Raw genomic sequence first — 26325 nt, 5'->3', positions numbered from 1 at the left:
TAACTCTTAGGGGTGTTTTAGCACTGGCATAATTAGCTTTGGTAGATGATTTCTGAAAGGCATTATAATACATTTCTTAGCAGTGAGTTTCAGTCTGTGGCTTTGACACCATACATTTGTTTGTGTTGGACCTTCTTATAAGATGTTGGCATCATGGAGGGCATCTATGATAGCTTCCTATTTGCATCATTTGTGAACTTGTTGAGTTGGCCTTTTATATTAGCCTTGGATTCTGAGAAGTAGATGCCAAAGAGGCGTAGGGCAAACATGGAGCCCTGGTTGCTCTGCTGGTGACCGGTCTCCTTTCACCAGTCCTGACTTTTTTTTTTGTCAACAATATCTGAGTGGGGTATTGTACTGAATCCTGGTCAGATCAAGGTGGGCAATATACACCATTTACCTGTCATCCATAGCCTTGGTGACTCTCTGAAAGAAGTCTACCAGCTTGAGTAGGCAAGACCTTCCCTTAAAGCCAAACTGAGATGGTTCCAGGGTCTGTAGGTTACCAACGTCATTGTTGATCATTTCCATGATAATTTGTCCATAGCTTTGCATAGGTACAAACAGGATACTACCATCCAAAGACTTCTACCAGAAAAAAGAAATCAACGTAGCAGCAAATAGAATGAAGTAGAAGTCACCACGATAGTAAAAAATAATGCTGTATTTATTGTCGGAACAAGCGCTTTCACGTACTGCCAAGGTACGCTTCTTCAGGTTTGTAAATCAATTCATTCTATCAAATATTTATATACAAAATATTCTATCTAATAAATCAATTAAACAATTAATCAATTAGTCAGAATAACTCATCAACTATTCCACTGTTTCATTTTAAAGCTACATATTTCATTAAGCTTGTAAAACACATAATGAAATATAGCAGAATAGAGTAATATAATATAAAAATGAAAATAAAAATAAAAATAATACTTATCATTGTTGAATACCTAAATTCAATACTTATTCACTACAAAAATGCAAAATGTATAATGTATATATATATATATATATATATATATATATATATATATATATATATATACAACTAAGTTTAAATCTTGCAATTCATATGTCGCTAAAAATTCCATATTAACATATTTAAATAAATAACATTGCAAAGAACATATATATAAAATTATTACTTTAAAACTAAAAATATAGTTCCTTGACGGTTCCAAACATGAAGCATACAACATGAAGAATTAAAAATACATATCAAAGCTCAATATCCAGCACATCAAAAAAAGCACTCGTACAAACTAACTACATATGTTTAAAAACATCTCAAATGTTATAATATATTATTAATGGAGGCCAATGCCCATGATTCATCTGCGCCTAGCCAATACTGGCTTTATATTTACTGCCTGATTAAGCCCTGGTTCAATATGTGCTCTCATCCTTATAATACAATTTAATTCAACCAGCTCTAAGTAGCTCATGTTACCGCCTTCGCGTTTACTTTCATTTACTATCTGTAGTACCCTAAATTTAAAGTCATGATCATGAAACGCATACCTATGTTTGGCCGAAGAATTTGTTAAAATCATTTTCCTCATGTCATAACTATGGTTATAAATGCGATCTTTTAACCTCCTAGATATTAACCCTACATAATACGCCTCACATGCAACGCAGGTAGCCAAATATATTAGATTCTTAGAATTACATGTTGCATAAAAATTAGGTGTGAATGTGTATTCCAAATGTGGCAGTGTGAATTGTTGGTTTTTAGAAATAAAATTGCACATATTGCATCTATTACATGGATATGTTCCATGTCTCAAAGACTAAGATCGAACACAGGTCTATTCAATTTTTCAATACATAATAGTCTCTTCAGACTTTTACTGTTTCTATATCTAAAAGTAGGTCTATTGCCAACAACCTCTGCCACTTGTGTATCTAGTAACAATATCTTTCAATTTCTTCGAATGATGTTATTGATGTATTTAATGTCATTAGTATATCTGGTTGTAAAGACTTGGTATCATGTCGATAGGTTCTATATAGGTTTTTTGTTCTCTGCCTTTCATTGGTCTGAGGTTTAGAGCGAAAAGTTGAACATTTTACATCTTTAATCAGAGAACTAGAGTATCCCCTGTTAATAAAAAAAACCCTCTATTAAATTTATTTGTATATCTCTATCCTTATCATTGCTACATAGATGGGAGATTATCAAAAACTGGCTCTTAATGTTCGGGAATATATGACGTGGATGCATGCTATTATAATGTAATATTGCATTTCTCCAGCAAGGTTTCCTAAATAGAGTAGTGGAAAATGCACCATCCAGTTTTTTAAAGATAGCAACAACTAAAAAATCTATCTTACTAACAGATTTCTCCATGGTAAATCTCAGAAAGTCAGTTGTAGATTCTAGATAAGGAATCAAGTGTCTCAATAATTCATCATCTCCTTTCCAAAGTATTAGTATATCATCTACAAAATGTCTGTATAGTAAAATGTGCTTGAAAAATGCACTATCAAACAAGAACCTACATTCCCACTGATACATCACTAGATTAGCATAGGAGTTCGCACAGTGGGTGCCCATGGCTACTCCCCAAGCCTGTGCATATATAGTATCTTGAAATAAGAAGATGTTGTTATTCAAAACTATCTCTATTAGTGTACAAATCAACATTTGAGAGTCATTATCAAGTGTTCCATCTGCATGTATAAATTCCCTAATAGCCTCAATCCCATATTCATTGGGAATAGTTGTAAAAAGATTTTTGACATCCAATGATACCAAAATAGTTGATGGAGGTATAGCATTATCTATAACTAAAGTCTGTAAATCTTTTAGTAATTCATGGGTATCCTTTAAAATGGTTGGTATATTTCTGGCTAAGGGTCCCAGTTTAGATTCAATGTAGCGAGAAATGTTCTCAGTTGCCCATTTTTCACCAGATACTATTGGTCATAAAGGAGGGGGGAAAAACCCCTTTATGTACTTTGGGAAGGCCTTTAATCACAGGAATAAGAGGGGAATCTAGCAGGAAATATTCATATAGTTCCTTAGGAATTTGTCTGCACATTAAAAGGTCATATAGAGTATCTTGGACCTGTTCCACAATGTGTATTAATTGCTTATGTTCTATACGTTTATAGACAGCATCATCATTCAGCATATCTAGCATTAGCTTAGTATATAGGGTGGAGTCCATTACCACTATACCTCCACCCTTGTCAGCTGGTTTGAATACTAAGCTCAAATCCTGCTGTAAATTCTTGAGTGAAAGTTTCTCATTTGCGTTTAGATTATGAAACACATGCTTAGATTTACCTTTAGAAAAATAATCATACAAATCTTGTTCACATAACCTTGCAAAACATTCAACCTTCGGCAAAAGAGTGGGTATAAACATGCTTTTACATTTAAATTGTTCACCAGTATTGGAATTAGGCGTATTAGCGTCTTTAAACAGTAATTTTAATGTTAAAGTTCTCACGGAAAGACGTAAGTCATTAAGAACTTCTGAGAGGTTACTACCCTGAGATGGAATGAAGGAAAGTCCTTTGTTCAGAAGATCTACTTCATGCATAGTCAGTTCACGACTCGAGAAATTAAATACAAGTTGCCTCTGTTCCTGTTCTTTCTCCTTACCTCGGTGGTCTCCACTGAATACTTCCTATTTCTTCTTCCTCAACTGTTGGACCCCGTCAATATTCGGGTTCTGTATTCTACTGGTAATGGTAAAAAAGTACTTGGAGTTAAACCTGTGGCAAGTTTTGGTCTCACTCCAAGGGAAAGTGGTTCCTTTAGAGCTTGTTGATTCGGTGGTGGCGTTTCGCCTACTGGCAACTCATCTTGCTTCCCGGTGCTTAACGATGATGTCATCTCCGCATTAATCGGACTCAAAGACTCTAAAGAATCTATTGCATTGATAGTACTGTTATCAGCATAGGGCAGATGATTTTGTCGGGTATTGGATTGATCACCATATTTAGGCCAAACAAAAATTTGTCCGGATAAAAAATCATGATAATCTCTTTGTAGTTTTTTATATTTCAGTTGCTGCAGTCTATCACTATACGCGATGACTTGTAAAAAACATTGCATCAAGTTTTTTCTCATAGACTTCTCCTTTATATTGATTTAGTAGATCTTTATGCAAAGCCTCCACTTTTATAACTAGCTCATTTTCAATTGGAGTAAAGTAATCTAGTAAACGTTTTATATATTGATTACTAAAGTCTATATTCAATTGTTGCCATTTTTTCAAAAGTTCAGGGTGACTATCTCCATAGGTGGGCATGCATAGAACTCGCATGCCCCGGGGTATCACATGGAAATGAAGGCATGCCTCCAAATGCCTTCTCTGCCAAATTAGTCTATGTAATTTATATAGATCATTCTCAAATTCCCTGAGACCATTATAAAATTCTTTAAGGTTTTCCACAGTACCTGTTTTCCTTGAGGTGGTAGGAAGATGTAGTTCTAAGGTCAATAATGGATTGTCACGTTGATGAAAAATGTTATTCCAATCACTGGCATTGCTCCTAATTCCAGGATTACAGTCAAGTTCAATTGTAGGTGTTTCCATCGTGTGAAGGTAGAAAAATCCAAGAGAAGAACAACGAAAATAATAGGTACGAACAGGATACTACCATCCAAATACTTCTACCAGAAAAAAGAAATCCACGTAGCAGCAAATAGAATGAAGTAGAAGTCATCACGATAGCAAAAAATAATGCTGTATTTATTGTCGGAACAAGCGCTTTCACGTACTGCCAAGGTACGCTTCTTCAGGTTTGTAAATCAATTCATTCTATCAAATATTTATATACAAAATATTCTATCTAATAAATCAATTAAACAATTAATCAATTAGTCAGAATACCTCATCAACTATTCCACTGTTTCATTTTAAAGCTACATAATTCATTAAGCTTGTAAAACGCATAATGAAATATAGCAGAATAGAATGATATAATATAAAAATGAAAATAAAAATAAAAATAATGCTTATCATTGCTGAATACCTAAATTCAATACTTATTCACTAAATAAGTACAAAATTTATAATGTATATATATAAATATATACAATTAAGTTTAAATTTTGCAATTCATATGTCACTAAAAATTCCATATTAACATATTTAAATAAATAATATTGCAAAAAGCATGTATATAAAATCATTACTTTAAAACTAAAAATATAGTTCCTTAACGGTTCCAAACATGAATCATACAACATGAAGAATTAAAAATACATATCAAAGCTCAATATCCAGCACATCAAAAAAGCACTCGTAGAAACTAACTACATGTGTTTGAAAACATCTCAGATATTATAATATATTATTAATGGAGGCCAATGCCCATGATTCATCTGTGTCTAGCCAATACTGGCTTTATATTTACTGCCTGATTAAGCCCTGGTTCAATATGTGTTTCACCAGTCCTGACTTTTTTTTTGTCAACAATATCTGAGTGGGGTATTGTAATGAACCCTGGTCAGATCAAGGTAGGCAATATACACCATTTTCCTGTCATCCATAGCCTTGGTGACTCTCTGAAAGAAGTCTACCAGGTTGAGTAGGCAAGACCTTCCATTAACAAAGCCAAACTGAGATGGTTCCAGTGTCTGTAGGTTACCAATGTCATTGCTGATCATTTCCATGATAATCTGTTCCATAGCTTTGCATTTTAGACTTGTCAAGACTAATGGGTCTGTAGTTCCTGGGGTCAGTGATGGTCCATCCTTATGAACAGGGATGACCATTGCGGCCCTCTATTTACATGGCAAGTAACCTGTTTTGAGGCTGTAGTTGAACAGTGCCTTAAATGGTCCTGCTAGGTCATGTTTAGGTTACTTAGGAGGCAACTGTGAATATTGTTGGGCCCACTGAAGCACAGATTCTGGTCTTGATGATCACCACCAGGACCTACTCTCTGTTGATAGTTAGGGGGGATATGCTAGAAGAGATTTCACTGTGGGTAGGGGGGAGTAGGGGGAGTGAAGTTAGAACTAAATTTATCAGCCAGTAGATTTGCTATGTCTTCCTGGTCAGTGAAGGCTGTGCCATTTAGCACCAGTTCTGCACACTGCTGAGCATTACCTATGAGGTTCCTGGCATAGCTGAAGAAGGCCTTGTGTTTGTCCTTAGTCTAGGAGGCTATCCTGACCTCATAATTGGCCTTGCTGGACTTTATTGGACCTCATAGTTTTTAGTTGAACCTTGTAGCTCTTGTCTCCATGACAGAGCTTGCAGATTGCCTGCTATGGCTTTAAATCCCAAGGTGTACCCTGTGTAGAACATCAGTGATTCATGTTGCAATCTACCACCATGATAATTCTTATGTTAACCAACAAAAACAGGTGTAGCCTACCTAACATATTTTTCTGTCATACCTGTTATCTCATTCATTCCAGAAAAGTGGCACCACCGAAAGAGTGACAGATCATTAACTTGACAATCTTGCTAAAGACACATGTCCAAAAAGGCATAATGAAAAGCGTTGTTCTCTCTGTCACTACCCATCTCATTAAGGCTGTATGCTGTTAATATTCAACAAACAAATAGTTATGCGGGGCATACTTTTTCAATGTCTTTAACAAATGATGTGGTCCCCTTCAGTTTCTTGGCTTAACTCAGTTTACCCTGGGAAAACTCACTGGGAGCATCACCCTCTACAGGACCATCAGCATTAGAAGGTAACAAAACAAACTTATTCTGTTCCACTGTAATGTGAGACACCATTTGAACCAACAGGTTATGTTGAACACCTTCCAGTAAGACAGGAGAGGTGTCAGGATGAGAGTCTGTGGATGCAGGAAGGGTGGGAGTAGGGTGCAAACCCAGTACCTCTACTGTTAGACATGCATCTGCTGCTTTCAGGAGAGTAATGAGCTCAAGCTGAGCTGAAACAGAAATAAGAAGACAGTTAAACCAAAATATGATGTACTTTTACTGTGTCAACAATAAGGAACATCTCTGACTTCCATATGCCCCTCAATACCAACATTTTTCACTAACTTGTTTAGGGCAATCTTGTACTATATGGCATTGATATATGTAGAAAGAAAAATAGGATATGGGCTATGCACAATATTTCGGGTCTATATTATCCCAGCGAAAGTGCATATGAGCGACTACATAAAAGTCGACACATAATGCACGAAAGCTGAAAATCGTGAATGTCAGTGAAATCAAATTTTTCCTTGGGAAAAAATTCACGTGGATGTTCGCGAAAAAAAAATAAATTAAAAGCATAAATAGGTAGGTGGTGTTGCCCTCAACACCCCCATAACTAAATATACCAACTTCGAGATCGCACTATAGCAACAGAAAGGGCAACTCCAATGTAGTTGGCCAACTACCTCCTTGCCCTATGACAAAACCATTGAAATGCATTTGAGCATTTTGAGGTATTTGTGTCGCTCTTTTCGCATTCGCACAAAACAACTTTCACTGGAATACAATAGACCCCAGTATTTCAATGTACCCCTAAAAAAAATGTATGGGCATAATACTGCCTAATGCACAATTTTACCAGCATGCACTTTTAATGCACCCAACCTTTCTACCCCCAATGCCCATGTCCTTAAACTGCTCAAGTCTCTTATCGGAAAATTGTCAGATTCCTTTGCACATTGCTTTCTGAGATGAAGCACAAATCTTTTTGTTTTAAAACATCTATGTGAAACTGCATAAACAGCTTACTTTTCCCATTGCCATTAATGTCCAAATCCTCAACGTGCCTCCAACGTGGCACATTGTTTTAGATTCAACCGTACTAAGAAACTTTTTCTTCAAGCTAAAAACAAATGCCTTAATTACACACTCCAAAAACACAACTTCTATCAATAATAATACGTACTTTGCAGCACAACCACCCCAAAGTGTACTGGTGTTGGAAGTCTGCTGGAAGCAGTAGCAATAACATAAGACATTAATGTTGCATCAGCAGTAACAGACTGAGGAAGAGGAGAAGCAGGAGAAGAAGAAGGCACCTATTACTCCTGTTCTGGAAGAAATAACAGTAGTACTGTCAGCTTGCAAGTTTAACAAATCTTGACAGCCAAGTAAATTAGTGCATGATAAAAGGAATACTTTTTGGTCAAGGTTTTCCAGAATATGGCCCCAGGTTTTTTCACTGCTTTCATCTGCATCTGTAGAATCCAACATTTCCAATAATTCTGACTCACCAAGACATCTACTTTATATCTCAGAATTCTGTTTAGACTGATCCAAGGATTAACAGACATTTTTTTTCAGTTTGGCAAGGAGGACAGCATTACTATTGTCCATCAACACAGCTGAAGGCCTGGAAAAAGAACCAGTTACTGCAGCACTTTCCATGGCATTCTATCATAAATCTACATCATATAATTTTACAAAGAGTTAGAGATAACAAAAAGGAAAGGATATCATTTTTCAAGGAATATTTTCTGTAGGAATGTATTATTTGTTTCACTACTCACAAAAGGAACTTTTTTCATTGAACACCTAAACTAAATGATAAAAAGAATAAGTGTGCTGTTTAATATATGCATACAATTACAGTTGAGCAAAAAAGACCCTACATATATATATATATATATATATATATATATATATATATATATATATATATGTGTGTGTGTGTGTGTGTGTGTGTGTGTGTGTGTGTGTGTGGGTGTGTGTGTATCTTTAAATACTTCCAATCTAGGAAGTGGACTGATTGTTGCCATACCTTGGAGAAAAGGAAGTATTCCAGAAATGGCATCTCAGACTTAATATTTGTAATTCCTTTCTTTCGGCCATTCAGTCTCCATATTTTGGGACTCACAGTTACCCCTTTTTCAACCTGACTTAAACTGCAAACATATAGGCAATGTTTGCAGTTCAGCTTTGGCAACAACAAACTGCTTGGTTAATGTTTAAATAGAATAAAATAAATAAATACAAACATACAGTAACCAAATATCAGCCTCATACCCTGGACCTAGGAAACTGTGAAGCAGCCTACTAACTGTTGTGCCATCTCAAATAAATCTGAGGTGATATTCATTCTATGAAGGAACACAAGGTCAAAGAGGTTAGAACCGTCATGGCTCAAAAGGGAAGAAATAGATCCCAACAGAAAAGTCTATAAGATACAGAGCTGCAAATCTTTCCTGACAACTAAGATCTTTCAGGTCCCTGATTTTTTTAGTTTTGAATCTCTGAAGTTCAGTGATATGTTCAGACAGGTCTACTTTTAAAGCTTGATGTTCAAAAAATTTGAATTTCTTATGGTCGAGACCATAAGATCGAAGTTTTGAAACTTCGAAACTTAAAAAAAAAGTTTATATTCTTGCAGGGGGCAAGCCCCCCTGCACCCTCCCACACCCTCTGCTAATTAAATATGCCAACTCTGAGATTGCACTACAGTGAGGAAAACAGTAAATTTCCCATTCTGTGCCATACATCAGTCTCTATTTAAACAGTTTGAAGTTTCAACACTTCGATCTTATGGTCTCGACTATAAGAAATTCAAAGTTTTTAAACTTTGAGCTTGAAAAGCAGACCTATATGAACATATACATTAAAAAAGTGCACTATATTCAATACTGGATATAATGAGATACAAAAAAGGGGAATTAAGAATTCTTTTGTACTCAGTGGACATGCCTTTGAACATTAGATAAGCCATCAGCTTTCTGAACTACTGTGTCAAGTGATACTGAATTACCAGCAAGAGTGCCTAACCCTTTACAACAGTGCCTGATTGTAGAGGTGTGTTACTTACATGGTATCCGAAAATGTTTTATTTACTAAAATTAAATGTGATACATTTTTTTATCATTTAATTGTAGCCCTTTATGGTTTTAATAATTGTTAACATGGTCAAACTCAATTTGGAGCAATTGTGAATCAGTGGAACATTGAATAACAACTAATTTACAGTTGTTTTCAAACTTAGATAACCCCAGGCCAAGAGTATTGGCCTGAAGGTCTCTGAAGTAGATGACAAATAGGAAAAAAGTGCAATGCTGAGCCCGGTGGTACACCACTGGTAACTCTTTTGGTTTCAGTAGTAGACTCAGTGACTTTATATTTATATCCAAAAATGTATCTATCACTAAGTTTTAAGTAACAGGTAAAGAAATGGAGCTTTGATTCAACACTTACTGAAAAAAAATATTTCATCAAAGGATGTTTCTAATAAAGTGAATAAATTCTCAATAATGTCTGTGTACAAAATACTGCATGTAAAAATGTTCATGGTAAACAAAGATTTTCTCACTCAATCAAAACTAAATTAGCAAATGTCTGTGCAACCAATGCAGTCATAGCTACATCTTTTGTGTAAACTTTTTCCTATCAATTGTAAAAAGTTATTTTCCAAAACTATTTGAAATAATGAAATAAAATGTATTTCTGCATTAGTAAATGCTGTGCACTCAGACATCAGGTGGATGTAAAAGATCCCATGGTACCTATTGAAAAGAGTAGGAGAAGTTCCCTGATACCCTGGCCATACTTCCTCTTATAGTACAAATACCTCCTTGGATTTTCCCTGAAAATGGCCACTAGTGTAGTGGGACTGACCTGGTCAACAAATGATAAATAAACAAAACAAATTAAGGAGCTTTGCCATTATCTTCCTACATCTTGTGGGATAACTGAATATAATGATGCTATACCTGCAGTAGTCATAAACACTGACCTACAGCTCTCTCTAATAGTAGGTGCAAGCCTGTTCAGGAAATCCCCCCCAAAAAATGATAAATGATATTGTACCTCATGACATTTTATTCAAGTTGCTATCCATCAGAAAAACAAAGGAATAAATTCAGTTTTGAATGCCTTCCCTGAAAAAAATGGTCTTAAAGGAGGATGCATTTTTTGGAATTGCACAAAAAAAAAACCCTAGGCCATTCCTGGACTAAATATGTACATGTTTCCACATCTATTAAGTATTAAGTATGAATTAAATAAGACTAGCAAATATTAGGTCTATGTCTTGATGACCCAGAGTTATATCCCTAAAGATGACTTCTTCAAAAAATCCATCATTACTTAATATTTTGTTTCTTTCTACATGTTTCTCTTTATCCATAATAACTGCACTCCTTCTGTTGTCATTTTCATGTATCCAATTGTCTTTTTTCTCCTCAAACTACAAAAGGCTTCTGTTCTTTGTTTAATTAATTTATGTCGTTTTCTACTTGGAAGGATGTCATAAAAGAACCTTCAAATCTCTGCACAACACCACCAATGCCATCAAGGGTAGAATAACAGAGTGTTAAAGTACTGTTTTCACATACTTTACTTTTAACAATGTCACCTTCATGCAAATCCTTAGTAGAACATTTTAAATTTAATTTTTCTAATGCACAATTTATTATCAGTGACAGTGTTAATAAAGCTGGCATATTCAAAAGGATCAAATGGAAATTATTTGAGTAACAGTTATAAATGAGTAGTTGCAGAAATGTAGGCACTCAAGTTAATCAAAGCTGAAATACAAGCTTCTCCAGAATCATTTATTGCAACCTTCAACTGCCTCTCTGGTTGTTTATCTCATTCCAATGATTCTTCCTGTTCCAGTAAACGAGCGCCACTTCCGTGGCTGAAAAGATTCTCTATTGCTCATCTTTCCTTTCCCTTCATGAACTACATCTCTGTACAATCTGCCGTTCGTCACTTTCACTTTACCTGGCCAAAACATCCCTCCACTAGAAAACCTCCTCAGCTGGTCTACCCACCATTTCCCCCAAGAAACTATAATTTTAGGTGATCTCAATATTGACTGGCAATCCTGTTCTGGCAACCATCCAACCCATCATGTACACCTTCATGGCTTCACCCAACTAGTCCAGTCGCCAACCAGGATAAATAAAAACTCCAGCAAGCACACTACCCTGGATTGGATACTAGTAAGTAAGAGCCCCCAGTCATATATAACAGCCTGCTTATCAGAGAGCCTCAGTGATCACTCCCCAGCATTCCTACTTAAAAAATACCTATACCAAGCTAAACCTGTCATCTACCGTCAAATACGTAAAAAACTAAACTTTAACCCACATTCATCTCATCCCTCAAAAAAATGTAACTGGCATCCTCTAAAGTACCTCAGTCTTGATGACACAGTTGAATTTTTTTAATACTACCTTCCTGAACATCCTTAATTACCATGCCTCCATCAGATTTTCCAGAACCAAAGCACAACCCTCCCCATGGCTACAGAAAACCACTAAGTCAGAAATGAAAAACAGGGATAAAGCCTGGGAGCACTGGCGCAAAATCAAAACCACCTCAACTAGACAGAAATTCCTAGAACTACGCAATAGAGTCAAAAAGCTAATAAAACAGGACAAATTCCAATACTACCAGTCTGCCCTAGACTCCTCACAACACAGCCCCAAACAATTCTGGTCCTCCATAAACTCCATCCTCCACCCAGGTAAAGTCAGTACCCCTCTTCCTAACATCCCTCACTCCTTAGAAAATATTGCTACCTCATTCAACACACACTTCACCCAAACCATACTATCACTAGCTAAACAACACAACCTCCCTCCTCTCCAACCCACACCTTCAACTAGTAATCTACCCACTGCCTTTTCCTTTTCTCCTGTATCTACCTCCAACATAAAAAAACTCTTAACTAAACTTAAACCCACCAAATTAGCAGCAGACAACCTCCCAAGTGAATACCTACAAATCGCAGCTGATGCTCTGGCCTACCCAGTATCCAGCTTGATTAACCGATCTCTGTCAGAAAGTTACATTCCCACACTGTGGAAAGTATCACATATAATTCCCCTCCACAAAGGCGGACCCTCCGCCGAACTAACCAATTACTGCCCCGTAGCTATTCTCTCTCCAATCTCCAAAATACTAGAAAGATGCATACACTCTCAGGTCTCAGACTACCTCCTTACTAACAACCTCCTTTCCAGTACTCAGCATGGTTTCCGACCAAACCATAGCACTACCACTACCTTACTCTCCTTTACTAACACTATCCTTCAGCATAAAAACAATGGCTATCTTTCCTCTGCTACTTTCCTAGAACTATCTAAAGCATTTGACATGGTCCCACACAAACAACTTATCTCTGTCCTCAATAACCTATCCTTCTCACAATCAGTCACCAACTGGTTTCAGAGTTACCTGGCTGACCACCAACAATCCATTGTATGGCATAATGACATATCTCCCCAACTATCTGTCTCCATAGGGGTTCCCCAAGGATCCATCCTTGGACCCCTACTCTCCTCTGTTTATACCAATAATCTAGCCTCTGCCACCAAACATGGCACACTCATACAATACACAGATAACTCAACCATCATCTGTTCAGCCCAGTCCCTACCAAAACTGCAAAAAGTCACACAGAAAGCCTTTTCCTCTGTTGAAACATGGTTATCCGATGCCCAGTTAATACTCAACCCAAACAAAACTAAACTACTCATCTTCCAACCCACCAAACATACTCAAAACAACTCTCACTTTAACATCACAGCAAAAGACAAAACCACCATATACCCAACTGAACACACCAAGTTGCTAGGAGTGGAAATAGACAATAAACTAAAATTTGACATTCACATATCCATGACCATAAAAAAAGTCCACAAAAAACTAGGAGCGTTATACAGAAATAAGCAATTTCTCACCACAGCAGCAAAGATTTCAATAGCAAATTACCACCTTATCTCTACCCTACTTTATGCCTCTCCAATATATACCAACCTAAGGCAATGCGATCTAAACAAGCTAGAGACCTGCTACAACAAAAATGCCAAATTCGCCACAGGGGCATCCTACCATAGTCACCACTGTCTCTCACTTGCTGAACAGGGCTGGCTTGAACTCCCTCACCTCCTTCAGTGGTATCAACTCTCACTCGCCCACAAACTAGTAAATCATCCACTAAATGTCCCATCCCTCCAGAATCTACTCCAACCCTATCGCACCACCAGACCACTAAGATCCAGCAACAAAAATCACTTGCAGATCACTAAAGCCAATAACTCTGCTGGTGAAGCACTATTCTCTTGCGCCATAGCCAAATTATGGAACTCACTCCCACCCACAATTACCTCCGTACCATCATGCACCCACTTCAAAACTTTACTAAAAGCGCACCTAAAAACATGCTGGCTTTGCCCTTGCAACTCCCACTCTAATATCATCCACCCCATCCAACCACTACCTTTCTTTCCACTCCACTAACTACCTTGATTATAGCAAGCTCAGATGCTCATAAGCCTAGTACTTATTATACAGCAGGAACCTCTCATTGTAACATTTGTTAATGTCTGCTATGTACTTCACAGATAAAGATTCTAGTTGTCTACTGATGTACTATGTTCTTCATCTATAAATATGTTGTAAGCAATTGCTATGTTAAATTGTTAATCACTATGTAATCCAATGTAACTACTGTCTGTTAATTTTAACTGTGGAGCTTTTCTCCCTGGCCCTCCACTGAAAATGGACCTACGTCCAGTCGGACACTCCCTGTCAACAAATTTAAATAAATAAATAAATAAATAAATAAATTTCACCTCCATTAGAGGTGAGTTGCCTCAAAACAACTGGTCTGTCTGTGGAAGTGCATCTGCTTTGTACACTTCTTTGTTCTTAGTCTGCCATTTGCACATTTTTTCGGGGGAAATTTCCCTTTACCTCACGTGTGGATGTTGACCACTTTTTTCTTTTTAACTATATTAATGCCACAGAAGAAGAATCATTACAAAGACAAAAAAAAGAAAGATGACAAAAAAAGAAACATTCTACAAGGGTGAAGACAATAGCCATGTAAACTACAATTTTGCAGGCAATTTTTATTAATACAAAATGGGGTCAGTGAAAGGTAATTCTGGGGAAATGGGAACAGGGAAGTTTCACATGTAGGATAATTATCAGCAAATGTTTATGTGATGGTCAGTTAAGGGAATCAGTCCCAGTAAAGCACACAGATGGAAACAGACCAAAAGGGGAAGAACAGAGGCAGAGAAAGGGGAATATGTGAAAAGAAGGGGGAAATACATTAGTAATATTTACTCTACCTGGCTCTTCTGTTTTATAAATCAGTCTCTTATTTCTCTTATTTGTTGCTCACATTTATCACAGTTTGGGAATTCTTTTCAACTCATTTTTTTTATTTCCAATACAAATACTGTCATAAAATTTTCAAAATCAGAGAATAACAACTGCATTTAACTGGAATTTACTCACCTGAGGGAGCTTCAGTAAAACAATTACTTTTCCACTGTAATAGTTACATAAAAGGTACTCACTGCAGGAAGGGTGTTACATTCATTGTTCTGTTGGTCAGTGACATCTTTTATGACCTCATAGGTCACCCCTAGATCATTCTCTTCTGTTCCAAAGCATTTCATTTCCTAAATAAAATATATGTTATATTGATCAGTTTCCTCTTTGAACATATACTATCGTTCATTATTGTACAGCTAAATCACTGTGTTGATGGTTTATTTATGTAAACTGTTAAGTATAAAATCAGCAGCAATTCTGAAGGTCAGACGCAATTTCTATCATGTTTTCCTGCATAGTATGGGCAAGAGTTCATTTTTACCTTTTTTCTATGTGTTTTTATTACTGTATCATCTGCCAAGCATCAGATTTGGTAGATGGGCTAGCTTGCCCTGACATTCCTCTGTAGATGAAAATTTATCTCAGAAACATTAATGCAAGCAGTCTTCAAAGAAGTTTCTATTATGGCCTTACCTCCCTACCCACCTCCCCCAGTGAGAAATGTACAACCAAAGTCACTACAGGGATTACTACATATTGCCATTGCTACTGTATACTTCTATGTATCCAAGATTAAAACTATCTTCCTCATGGCTTGGTGATCTGAATGAACACCCCATGGTTATGTGTGTGCATCACCACTCCTCCTCAGAAGGGAGTATGGCACCATATGATGTAGAATGACACAGACTTCCCCCTTTCACCCAAGAACAGTCACACCCATCCTGCCCACACCACCCCCAACAGACATAGAGCCAGTAATCAGAATCAAAATCACATTTATTGGCCAAGTATGACACATACAAGGAATTTGACTCCAGTTTCAGTGACCCTCCCAATATGAATTACAAAAACGACAAACATACAGCTATTAAGAACAAGACAAACAACATACATGCAACAAAAATGTAAATATATATACACTTATACATACAAGGTGCAAAGTGCAACTCAGTGCAAGAAATACTGAAATACACTCTGAAAGGAGCAAGTATTAACAACATGTAAACAATACTGCAGAATCCTCGGAAGCTTGACAAAAATAATACCCCAGCCTAATAAGTTGAGTTAACTGTAAAATATACCTTGCCTGCCCATGTGCAACAAGCATTATTTGCCTTATGTAACTCTCTGTCCTGTCCGTGCAAGCACGCTTAATAGGTTTGCCCATAGACATACCTGTCTGCTTACTGTATATGTGCATGCTGCTCAACACAGTTTTCTGGCTGCCAACACTGTCGCTGGCCATGGAAACACGCTTGTATTCATGTTAGTGTGATGAGAAGCATGCATATGCTATTAGCATTGCTGTTAATCTTGTGAAGCCTATACGACTATTCATGATTCTCAAGGATTGTCTGGGAAATGCTTATGGAAACAAGGCAGCAATCAATATATCACTATCAAGTGGTAGTGATTTTTACATTTGCAATATACTGAAACTAAAGAGATATTCTGATTTTACATTTCAAATGGTAATACATTTGACATTTCTGCTAAATATGGATTTGGTGCAGTGGTGTACTAAAAGCACTTTAGCCATTCTATTACCTTGGTGTATAAGTACTCGTGTAGTTATAGCAAAGAAATTAGTTAAAGATAGAAAACAGCATTTATTATTTAACATTTCTTTTGTAAAATGGAGATAATGTTTTTACGCATACGTATGAGCAGCCTCGGTTAACCTTGCCGATCTCCTGCTTTGCTGGGCTGTGTTTACTGTATCGCCTTATCAGCTGCAGAGATCACTATTTTTTGCATGGCTGTTTCTCCGTCTCAGATTTTTTTTTTCCTTAATATTTCTGACATGATTACTTTTCCTGCTCTGCAAGGCACTGAAGTTATGATTGCACTTGCTTTGTATATGTGCCTATTTACTTAAACATTTATTTTCATTTCTGAAATATGCTTTCGATAACCACATCGCCACAACAGTCAGGAAATCCTTCTATGTGGTACACCTCATCATGAAGGGCTTTTCACCCAGAATAAAGGAGGTCATTGTCCCACTGTACTCATCCCTCATTAGACCCATTATAGAATACAACGCCCCATTTGGTATGTACCTCTCAAGACATCTGCAACAACTGGAAAGGCCTCAGAAATACCTCACTAAAAGAATCACAGGCCTAAAACAGATGCCCTACGCTGACCGCCTTAAAAAACTCCAGCTATACTCTGTCGCATATCGTCTACTCAGAGGCGATCTCTGCTTAACATACAAGGCCATGTCAAACCCAGAGCTGTTGGACATGCTACACTTAAAGAAATCCCAATCCTTCAGAGCTACACACTCCAGGGATCTAAACCTTGTCCTCACAATAAACAAAACATGCTTGAGGTATAGGTTCCTGACCCAGAGACTCCCCAGACTCTGGAATAGATTGCCCATACATGTCAAGCAGAGTGCCTCTTTTGACCTCTTCAAGAGGAACCTTGACGATTGGATGGGAGAAAGGAAATTCACCCCAGGGATCACGTCAGTCGCCCTGCTAGACAGGGGTCCAGGAAAGTAAATAATGTGGGAAGAAATAGCCAGGGAATTGTTATGGCTAGGCTTGTATAGGCCCTAGGGCTGATAGCCTAGTACCAACCTATGAACCTATGAACCTATTTATTAAGCATGGAAACAGTAAAGCACAGACTGTAACACAGATATTACACTAATCTGTCTGTGCTAATATTTTCTTGAATGCAAGCGGAAGTAGGACTGTATCTTCCTTCAAACTGATACACTTTTAAATAAATGTGCAGCTCATCTTTTTCGGGGGAGGGGTGTTGTCCAAAATCTTGCCATATAATTTCAGTATAGGGTCAACTTTCCACTATGTTTTGCATACTTAAGTTGCATTTTAAGTAATATCCTGTGAATTTTCTTTCGGCAATACAGTTTTACCTTCCTCTCAAAGGCAAAAACTCTACACATATAAAATGTAGCAATAAAATGGAAGTTTTAACATCCTTTATGATCAACCTTTATTAAACAAAACATATTTACTGTTAGACATGGATGTAGCAAATATAGATCATTGCAATGTGTGGTTTGATAATTTGCTGATTAATATGTATAAACATCTAAGGGGGTTGTGTAGAAATATATATACAGAAGTAATATAAATAGTGATCTCTCATTAAACTATTCATTATTAATACATTATATATTTGTTAGGTTAGGTGTTATGTTATTCATTTGATACTTTAACTACAACCTCCTCCACTTTGGGTAGGGTATAGTGCCTGACTGAGTTCAACCGCCTTGTAAGTGCAATTGATATTGTGGAAGAAATTACTGTATTGTACAATTATCATACTAATAAATATTTTCTGGCCTATACAAACAAATTTCTTTACAAAAATTAGCTACATGTAGTGCAAGTAATAGCTAAACTAATGCTTGCTTTGCATGAAATTAAGTGGTAATTTAAACTATCTTTCTTGTTTGTTTGTATATAATACATACATTTAGATACATGAAAAAATAATAGTATACTCATGCAGATGTACATCTGTATTTTATATATATATATATATATATATATATATATATATATATATATATAATATTTTATTTGGTTATTCTATTTTAAATATTTTGAACTATACACATGGATACTTGCAATTTCAATAAATTACTCTTTTCTAAACTTAATATGTATCCAAACTATGAGGGGGGCTATACCACCCACACCCCCCCAATGTGCAGGGCAGTGCCCCCACACCCCCTGACTATATATTCTAACTCCAGGGTTGCACTACAGTGGTGAAAAGGCCATATATAATTTTCAGTGAAATGTGTTTCAGTGAATTGAGTTTTCAGTGAATTCTGCTTTCAGTGATTTGTGTCATTTGACTTTCAGTGAAATGTGCTTTCAGTGAATAGCCCTAGACCCATATAAATATATATATATATATATATATATATATATATATATATATATATATATGTTTATATATATGTATGTCTATATATATATATATATATATATATATATATATATATATATATACTTAAAAATACTTCTTTAGTCATACATTTACATTTGTATTTATGCATAAAAGTATGCCTCACATAAACATTCCATATTTGTATACAGGTCTATTTCTGTTTACAGATGTGTTTATGCTTTCTCTTGCAATATAATTACATATAGATGCATATTTGCAGCTGCACATACTTTTCTCCTAGCATATACATTCAGATATGCCATATGTTTATATTGTATTTTTTAAACTCTGGCCTTCTTGCTTTCACCTGATCTACCAACCCAACCAGCTAGTCAGGCCTATGCTTCTACAGGCCATCATGCGTCTCTTGGCAGGGCGGGTGATCCTTGTCAAGGTTGCTAGGTGTTCATCCACCTTCTGCCAGCTGTCAATTTTCTTCCAGTCTCCTTGTTGGACTGGCTAGAAATGTGGCCTCATGCCATCACAGGTGCTGCTATCACTTGAATTCCAAGAACCAAAATGAGCTATGTACATTCTGGGCTATAAGCACAAGCCAAACCAAAAACTCCTTACTCCAGAAAGAGGAAGGTCCCAGCAGCCAAGCACAAGCCCACAAAAAGCCAAGGTGTAGTTAGTAGCTAAGTCCACAATAAAAACACTTCTTTATTTAAAAACTGCAAACAGCAAAAATAACATAATACATTAGTTGGGGAGTCTGAGGAGTGGAGTGTTTGCATTTTTTGTCTCATAGATGTTTGGGTAGGATATGAGCCCCCAGACATAGAGTCGAATCTGAGGGCAAGTGTTTCCACCGGTTTAGATAATTGTCCCACTAGTGCTGTTAAATTTGCTAGTGCATCCACTTGGTTTGGTGATCCATTGCATGTGCTGCTCAGAGAACCCTCCATACTGGACAAAACAAACAGGGTAAAAGCACAAACCAAACCAAAAACTCATTACTGCAGCAAGAGGAAGGTCCCAGCAGCTTTTTAAATAAAAAAGTGTTTGTATTGTGGACTTAGCTACTAACTATGCCTTGGCTTTTTGTGGGCTTGTGATTGGATGCTGGGACCTTCCTCTTGCTGCAGTAAGAAGTTCTGGGCTATGGTGTACAGGTTTGAAAACCCACTCTCTGTGGTGTGGCATCACAAAGAAAGTAAACCTGTATATCTTCTTCTTTTGGCTTTTCCCGGTTAGGGGTCACCACAGCGGATCACCTGTCCGCTCATATTTGGCAGTGCAGTTTTTATGGTGTTGAGTTGCTAGCCCAGCACTCAATCTTCCACAGAAGGCACACACACACACACACACACACACACACACACACACACACACACACACACACACACACACACACACACACACACTCACACCTAGGGCCAATTTAGGGTGTCCAATCCACCTACAGCATGTCTTTGGGAAGTGGGAGGAAACTGGAGCACCCGGAGGAAACCCACGCGACCACAGGGAGGACATGCAGACTCCGCACAGAAGGCACCGAAGGGTTGGGAGGATGGCCTAAAAGTTAAGGTATTTGCCTTACAAACACAAGGTACAGGGTTTGAATCTCACAGGGGATAATTGGCTAAGCTTAAAATGGCTCGCAAGGGCAGTTAGCCTAGTACTAATCTATGAACCCCAGCTGAGGATTGAACCAGAGAACCTCTTGCTGTGAGGTGGCAACGCTAACCACTGCACCACCGTGGACACCCTCACCACCGTGGCTGCCCTGTTACTAACAGGTTTGGTTTAACCAAATTGCTTTTCACATACTTTTTTTAAAGGAATAGTTTCACATTTCCTTTCCAAGGTGAATAAAATTCAGTCATGAATTCTTTAGTTTTTAATTTGCTTACATCTGTTTCTGCTTCTTTGATTTACTATTGATTTTGATATGAATAGTAAATATTATCAAGCATTAAACCCCTTTTTTAAGTGTGAAACTTTCAGTACTGCATTAGTGTCACTCATTTCCATTTCCATGGGTTTGAGTTGCTTTCCTATACAAAGATATGTCACTGTATATGTCATTATGAATTTAAATTAAACTTGGAGTGATTTAAGGTGATAAGGTGTATAACATTATGCAGGATGGCCATTGATTACACTTCACGGACATGCAGACTAGTTGAGATACAACTCCATTCTTCTTTTTATAACCATAGGGATTTTTAAGATTTACCAGGATTGTTCTGTGCATCCCTGAGGACAGTTGAGGTGTGCTGGGGATGCCACAGCTGCAGCAAATGTGTCTACAGGTATGTTCACAAAGTGTTTTTATGATGATTAGTGACTTACACGCTAACACATTACTACTATTCATAGAGATAAGTTTAATCTGCATAGGACACGTACAAATTACCTTGAACTTGGGTGAATAATTTTAAGATCAACATATTAACTTGCTTTCTCAAGATAGGCAGGAAATGCTTTAGGAAAATAAGAACTTATTCAAGTAATAAAAAGTAATATAAAATATAGAAATTAGTTCAAAACAGTTAATTTTAATCTTTGATAAAAAACTGTGTTTACTAGGAACAATATGTACTTTAGAGATCTGACAGTGAGATGGACGTGACTCGTGTATTTATTTAAGACATGAGTGACACTTATAAATATAAGTCATGACGAGCACTGAAATTGAGTGGGGAATAACTGGAAAAAAGTAAAAGGTATTTTAGAAATTATTTTTGGAGGCATTTACTGATTAAGATAGGATGAAACAGCTAGGCTTACAATGGCCTCCAGGTTGATAGCCTAGTAATCTTCTATGATGCTATGATCCTATAAGACACACTTGATATAAGTACATATTCTGAAGTAATTGAAGTGTAATAGACTGCATTTTCTCCTGTGTATTTTTATGTCAGGATCATACTTCTCAACTGTACAGATTTCTGCAGACTGTCCAGATTTTTGCCTCATATTTTTGGTCTGTCCCTCATAAACTTCTTGGTTTTCTGGCAAGTCACTGAAGATTGAAGTCACTAAATAATGATATACTTTTGTGTTTCAGACTTCATATTCTTTGGACAATTCATGCAAACCCAACTCCTGTTATTCTAGCAACTTTCCAAGTTTATGACAACAGTATTTAAAATGTGAGCCTTTTTTGGCCCTTTGTCCCCCCTCATTATGTTAGGCTTTGTCCAGATTTCTTGCATTAAAAGGTTGAGAGGTATGGTCAGGATACATGCTTGTATACTAGGGAATTTCTGTCAGTCATAAATGATAAATGGCAGTATAAATACAGAAAAGTGGTAGGGTAAGGGTAACAGAATATTAGCAATGACATAACATGACAGTGCAATGGTAAGTGCTTGCAGTATTACAATAAATGTACTGTGATGACATATAGGTTACTAGTAATTGAATTTCTACTTGCTGTACATCTAAATTAATATGGATCCTATATCACCTTGCATCTTTTTCTACTCAGGTCCTTTGATTTACTTATGATGAAAACAGGCATTCTTTCATTCCTGCATTTCTGGCTGATAGTGCACATTAACAAAGTACAAATAGATGATCAATGGTATGGTAGGAGGTACAAGATCCAAGACACAGCAGAGTCCTGCAGGACAAGTCATCATTCATCAACAAGTAACACAACCTCTCATTTGAGGTCCCAGTCCCACAGCAGTGTGAGATCAATATCTGTAGGATTTTCTCCATCAAGTAGGTCATGATATCACAGCAAGTCACCATCCAACTCATATGACAACCTCTCATGAAGATCTCATGTAGCTTCACCTCCTTTATCTCTAGAAGGTGTTGTGTTTGATACACTTGACCTTGACCTGCTGTGATTGGAGCTACACCATTCATGCATTTACCACTATACTCCTACACAAAGATGTCAATATATAACTGCAAATGTACTGACATAATAAAAAAAAACATGAATGTGGACTGTAATGCATTACTATGACAAGAATCTGCATACATTTCAATTCAATGAGGATATTACTTACATGTAAAAGAAATAGCTGGAAAAAAGCTGTATGTTATACAATTATCAGGAATTTTAATTCAACAATGGTACAGCTGTGAAATAACCAAAGAATGCAAGTTAAAATGTTAAAAAGGGTACATAATTATCCTGCCTTATTAACTAACACTGTTACCACTTCACCCTCAGCACTGGAAAAATATGAATTTCTGAGGGCACAACTTTTTGTGTATGAGAAAATGAAACAATCTGATGTGTAGTAACTTAACTCACTCCGTCCAATACAGCTCTTTTGAGTGTGTACTTTTAACTCTCAGTAGGCGTGGCTTGAGCCTTTATAAAATGACGTTACCACCTTACAGTTCTAATAAATAGTCGTTGACAGAGGTAAAATATCAACGCAATTGTGTTTGCCATCATGTATGCTTCAAGATAAAATATTCTGATACCTTGTGTGCAGCATAGTTTTGGAATTATTAATGCAAATATGAGCAAGCAATATTTGACACCTACAGGTGCAGTAGGAGGTAACTGCAGAAACACCTGGAGGCGCCACTCAGCTGTAAAAGAACTTATAAGTCATTTCAAATATGCACTAGAAAAACTGAAGAAAATTTGTATAATACTTAAGCCTGTGAAACATTTTCCATTAAACTGCAAATTATGAACTCATGTTAAATAAAGGAATAACACGTTTTATTCAATTTGTAATCTCATGACAATCATTGGAGTACAACACTTAAGCTGAGTCTTGTGAAAAATCAGTTAGTATGTACAATTACTCCTTTCAGCATAACTTATGACATCAATGAATAGGTCTCAGTGAGCACTCAGGCATAAAGTTTCCTAACAATAATATAAATATCTGTTCTGAAAAAAAAAAAATAAAGATGAGAAGGCATGCCTGATGAGCAGTGACAGCAGACCATGTACCCCACAGTATAGCCCACACATTACACTACACACATCAGTTATGTTCTACATGTTTTTCACAAGAAAGGAAACATGGACCTGAAAGTCATGGTCCATAGTTCTGCACTAAATGTTGCAGCTTTACCTTTGCATCCATATGCCATGCATGAGCCTGCCACATGGGATCCCTTACTGCTGCAGCTTTTTGGTCATCATAAGTCATAGTAAGACTAGAACTGGGAGCTGCATTGACATCATGGGTCACATAAACACTACAGCAGCGCATGATCCTGTTGTGCAGAATACAACATTCAGTAAGGGCACCCGCAGACTCATCCAGGCAGAAGTGAACTCTTTAACATTCCAAAAACAGTTCTGATAAGATGTGTCTGTGACAGGTCTGTACTGAGACTGTCTTCTGCAGCCCCACTTGGATTTCTCACTAGTGTCATGAGCCATGGCTCCAGTGGATATCAAGCATCACCTGAAAAAACAAAGAGAAGGGGGGGTACAAAACAATCAACAAAGATTAAGTGCTTTAGTATTAAGCATTACATTTTACAATGAATAAGTATTTAAATGATAAAAATGTTTCTTTTTTTCCACTTGCCAACAAGATGACTTCTGGGCATCCTACCATGTAGCGGAAAGGTGGTAGAGTGACACACTGTGCCAGATATGGGAATCATGTGCACTGCCAGGATGCTGGGCAGAGACATTGGTGATGCATCCCCATGCATCACAAACTACCTGGTAGTTGACAGAATGGTAGCTCTTCCTACTATGGTACCACTCCACCCCCCACTGTGGACCAGATGGGGCTATAACTGCGACACAGGCGCAATCTATTCTGGCAAGTACCTCAGGGAAACATGCCACCCTAGAAAAGGCATGAATATTCTGGGCTTGGTCCTGAGGTGACATCAGGAAATAGATGTACTTCTTTTATATCTTAATAAAAAAATATTCCTTACATAGCTTTCCCCATAACTTTTTTACTGTTTTACATTTCAAAGACATGTTGCATAGTTTCTTCTTCTTCTTCTTCTTGACAATGTAAACATATTCTATCACTTTTTTATATGGTGTATTCCCTTTTACTGATAATTTAAATATTACCAGTGTCACTAAAAATCTTGACATTCTATTTTCTGCTTACACCATTTACTTTCTATTTTAATAGCTCTAATTATTTTCATCTGTTAGATTTTCCCATGGTTTACACAGTAATGATTTATTACAACATTCTTATACCATACCCTTCTATCTTTTTCTGTATCATCAATTTTTATTTTCCACAATATTTTTCTTAGTAACACTTTATTTCTTTATTTGTACACACTTTTTTTCTCTTTTTCTCTTTTTTATTATACCTCAAATATATCACACTTATATTTATACAGTTTTACTGCTAATCTCTCAACTTTTTTATTCATCCACGCTAAGCCTTTGCACAAATTTAAAGAAGCAACATAAACCACTGTGTTAAATATTCCTAAACTCCCTTCATCTTTATTTACATGAAAAACTCTTCTTTTTACTGGTTTAATCTAAAGCCTAATATAATTGAAAAAAATATATATCTGCAATAATTCGTTTTCAAATACTGCTGGGAACATAAATGCACTTAAGTATGCTATTTTCCCATCAGTACCAAATGTATCAAATAAACTTTTTTTCTGAATGATAATATATATATGCTCCAGAAAAAGACAGGTTTATTTTATTTCTTCTATTGTTTTTCCCCACTTAATTCTACTTACATCTTTTTTTACCAAATTTTATACCTAACACAGAAGTTTTATTCATTGTAAAACATATATCCCCATCTTTACTTTATCAATTAAACTTTACTTTTCTCTTTAATTAAAGCCATCTTTATCACATCTAAATATTCATATGTGCAAAGTATTACTTCTTTTATCCAGATTTTGCTTTTGTAATGATTATAATATGATCTACATATGTTATAACAACTGAAGTTCTTAACCTTTCAGGGGTTATTTACCCACCTCCTTCATTTTGTAATTGATTTCACATACATTGGCATTCATAGCTAATTCAAAGAGTATACAAATCATTGGAAGTCCCTGTCTTACACCATTTACAAGTATGCATTGACATCATGGGTCACATAAACACTACAGTAGCGCATAATCCTGTTGTGCAGAATACAACATTCAGTAAGGGCACCCGCAGACTCATCCAGGCAGAAGTGAACTCTTTAACATTCCAAAAACAGTTCTGATAAGATGTGTCTGTGACAGGTTGTACTGAGACTGTCTTCTGCAGCCTCAC

At 36.6% G+C, this 26325-nt stretch overlaps 1 long non-coding RNA gene across 1 annotated transcript in view; it reads right to left on the bottom strand.

Moving 5' to 3' along the window:
* The window catches only part of LOC122813478, a 149763-nt gene that overhangs the window by 78942 nt on the left and 44496 nt on the right, over positions 1 to 26325 (bottom strand). Inside the window, exon 2 of the long non-coding RNA XR_006366693.1 lies at positions 15242 to 15346. This is a non-coding gene — a long non-coding RNA (uncharacterized LOC122813478). The remainder of the gene's footprint in view (positions 1 to 15241; positions 15347 to 26325) is intronic.

Source organism: Protopterus annectens, chromosome 1.part1 (genome assembly GCF_019279795.1).
Source record: "Protopterus annectens isolate FY-2018-M chromosome 1.part1, PAN1.0, whole genome shotgun sequence".
Classification (NCBI taxonomy): Eukaryota; Metazoa; Chordata; order Ceratodontiformes; family Protopteridae; genus Protopterus; species Protopterus annectens.
Note: the sequence above shows the minus strand (reverse complement) of the source record. Positions and strands in the feature narration are given on the sequence as shown.